Source organism: Oncorhynchus mykiss, chromosome 12, assembly GCF_057628025.1.
Source record: "Oncorhynchus mykiss isolate SJ-2025 chromosome 12, ASM5762802v1, whole genome shotgun sequence".
Classification (NCBI taxonomy): domain Eukaryota; kingdom Metazoa; phylum Chordata; class Actinopteri; order Salmoniformes; family Salmonidae; genus Oncorhynchus; species Oncorhynchus mykiss.
Window position 1 is genome coordinate 27,334,500 of NC_143033.1, and position 3,959 is coordinate 27,338,458.

A 3,959-nucleotide genomic window follows, 5' to 3' on the forward strand; every position below is an offset into this window, starting at 1 on the left:
GATAGGTGGCGGTGTTGAAGTAAAAATAACAACCTTTTTTTATCGCTTTGGTACTATTTTCACAAGTACGTGGTACATTTTCACAACTTTTAGTATAAAACTCCAAACTGGTCACACTTGTAACGCAGCCAGTCTTTCATTCAAAATCTGTCATTCATTTGGATTGTAAACACCTCTCACCACACAACAATTGATTCAACATAAGTTTATTGTGAAATGTAATGAGTGGTTTTGGTGATTAAACCAATACACAACATAATGGTATCTCTTCAATTTCGTGGTTTTAACTACCAGTTAATCAATCAATTTCGTCGTTTTAACTACCAGTTAATCAAATAGCAGACAATGTGTTTCCTTAGAAGTGCTGAAATATGCTAGTACTGTAAATTACACATTCTTCAAATTGTTTTAGCTAGGCAAATCAGTTAAGAACAAATTCTTATTTACAATGATGGCCTACCCGGCCAAACCTGGACAACGCTGGGCCAATTGTGCACTGTCCTATGGGACTCTCAATCATAGCCGGATGTGATACAGGCTGGATTCAAACCAGGTACTGTAGTGACGCCTCTTGCACTGGCTTTAGAAGCTTCTGATAGGCTAATTTACATAATTTGAGTCAATTGGAGGTGTGTGTGTGGATGTATTTCAAGGCCTACCTTCAAACTCAGTGCCTCTTTGCTTGACATCATGGGAAAATAAAAATAAATTATCCAATTATCCAAAAAATTGTAGTCCTCCAAGGTTCTGGTTCATCATTGGGAGCAATTTCCAAACGCCTGAAGATACCACGTTCATCTGTACAAACAATAGTACACAAGTATAAACACCATGGGACCATGTAGCCGTCATAACGCTCAGGAAGGAGACGCGTTCTGTCTCCTAGAGATGAACGTATTTTGGTGCGAAAGTGAAAATCAAACCCAGAACAACAGCAACAACAGACCTTGCGAAGATGCTGGAGGAAACAGGTACAAAAGTATCTATATCCACAGTATAACGAGTCCTATATCGACATAACCTGAAAGGCTGCTCAGCAAGGAAGAAGCCACTGCTCCAAACCCACCATAAAAAAGCCAGACTACGGTTTTCAACTGCACATGGGGACAAAGATCGTACTTTTTGGATACATTTTCTCTGGTCTGATGAAACAAAAATAGAACTGCTTGACCATAATGACCACTGTTATGTTAGAAGGAAAAAGGGGGAGGCTTGCATGAACAACACCATCCCAACCGTGAAGCACGGGGGTGCCAGCATCATGTTGTGATTGTGATTTGCTGCAGGAGGGACTGGTGCACTTCACAAAATCATGAGGTAGGAAAAGGATGTGGATATATTGAAGCAACATCTCAAGACATCAGTCAAGAAGTTAAAGCTTGGTCACAAATGGGTCTTGCAAATGGGTCTTCCAAATGGACAATGACCCCAAGCATACTTCCAAAGTTGTGGCAAAATGGCTTAAGGACAACAATGTCAAGGTATTGGAGTGGCCATCACAAAGCCCTGACCTCAATCCTATAGAAAATCTGTGGGCAGAACTGAAAAGGCGTGTGCGAGCAAGGAGGCCTACAAAGCTGACTCAGTTACACCAGCTCTGTCAGGAGGAATGGGCCAAAATTCACCCAACTTATTGTGGGAAGCTTGTGGAAGGCTCCCCGAAACATTTGACCCAAGTTAAACAATCTAAAGGCAATGCTACCAAATACTAATTAATTTTTTTATTTTTTAGAATTTTACCCCTTTTTTCTCCCCAATTTCGTGGTATCCAATTGTTTAGTAGCTACTATCTTGTCTCATCGCTACAACTCCCGTACGGGCTCGGGAGAGACGAAGGTTGAAAGTCATGCGTCCTCCGATACACAACCCATCCAAGCCGCACTGCTTCTTAACACCGCGCATCCAACCCGGAAGCCAGCCGCACCAAAGTGTCGGAGGAAACACCGTGCACCTGGCAACCTTGGTTAATGCCCACTGCGCCCGGCCCGCCACAGGAGTCGCTGGTACACGATGAGACTAGGATATCCCTACCGGCCAAACCCTCCCTAACCCGGACGACGCTAGGCCAATTGTGCGTCACCCCACGGACCTCCCGGTCGCGGCCGGTTACGACAGAGCCTGGGAGCGAGCTGGCGCTGCAGTACAGCGTCCTTAACCACTGCGCCACCCGGGAGGCACCAAATACTAATTGAGTGTATGTAAACTTCTGACCCATTGGAAATGTGATGAAAGAAATAAAAGCTGAAATAAATAATTCTCTCTACAATTATTCTGACATTTCACATTCTTAAAATAAAGTGGTGATCCTAACTTACATAGGACAGGGAATTTTTACTTGGATTAAATGTCAGGAATTGTAAATAACTGTGTTTTAATGTATTTGGCTAAAATGTATGTAAACTTCCGACTTCAACTGATTATAGTAGACAAACCAGTTTAAAATCTATAGGTTTACCAAACGGTTAAGTGATTAACCATTAAGGGCAGTTGATTTCATTGATGGTCAAATGTATTTCAACAAATAAGAATAGAATCATATGAAAAGTATTGTGAGCATTGCATTGTGAAAGTCGATTACTTTATATGAAAGGTATTTCTAGATGAAACCCTGATTAGGTTTGGTGAAAAATCAAGGCAAAGGGTGGCTGCTTTGAATAATCTCAAATATAAAGCATATTTTGATTTATTTAACACTTTTTGGGTTATTACATGATTCCATTTGTGTTATTCTACAATGTATAAAATAGAAAAAATAAAGAAAAACCCTTGAATGAGTAGGTGTGTCAACTTTAGACTGGTACTGTACATATGAAATGAGTAAAGAAGTATGTAAACATTATTAAAAAGTGACTAGTGTCATGTTGATGTATATGGAGCAGCAGCCTCTAAGGTGTAGGGTTGAGTAACCGGGTGGTAGCCGGCTAGTGATGGCTATTTAACAGTCTGATGGCCTTGAGATAGAAGTGGTTTTTCAGTCTCTCGCTCCCAGCTTTGATGCACCTCTACTGACCTCGATTTCTGGATGTTAGTGGGGTGAACAGGCTGTGGCTCAGGTGGTTGATGTCCTTGATGATCCTTTTGGCATTCCTGTGACATTGGGTACTGTAGGTGTCCTGGAGTGCAGGCAGGGAGCCCCCGGTGATGCGTTGGGCAGACTGCACCACTCTTTGGAGAGCCCTGCGGTTGCGGGCTGAGCAGTTCCCGTACCAGGCCGTGATACAGCCCAACAGGATGCTCTCAATTGTGCATCTCTAAAAGTTTGTGAGGGTCTTAGCGGCCAAGCCAACTTTCTTTAGCCTCCTGAGGATGAAGAGGAGCTGTTGCATCACCTTTTCCACACTGTCTGTGTGGGTGGACCATTTTAATTGAAAATGTGCTTAAAGTTGTGATGATTTGTTTTGAGTTTTGTGCTAAGAGTTGTGAAATTTGACAACATACTTCTGAAAATTGTACCAAAGAGATAAAAACACATTTTGTAATAAAGCAGGAAAAAAGTAGAGAAATACAAAATCCCTGGAAATCCCTTTTGAAAAAACTGTTAAATCTGAAACTGGATGTCACTCTGTGGCAGAAATTCAGTATTTTTTATGATTGATGAGACACCGCTCCTCATCCAGACAAATTATACTATTGACTCCATATGAGATGCTCCTGTTATCTCATGCAGTGTACAGTACCAGGTAGATAGTCAAGAGATCACCAGCTGTTGTTGTATTGTCTTCTGACACATTGGCAGAGTAATTATATGAGTGGATGTTCAGCCAATGCAATGTGTGTGTGTCTGTGTGTCTGTGTGTTTGAGAGAGAAAGAGTGAGTGAGTAAGAGAGAGAGCGAGATAGAGTGTATGTACTGTATGTGCTCTGCACTGCACACATTTAACTGCAAGTGGTTATATGTTTGAGAGACAGTGGAGCCTCAGCCTCGCTTGCGATCACTTGGATCAGGACTACAGCAAGAG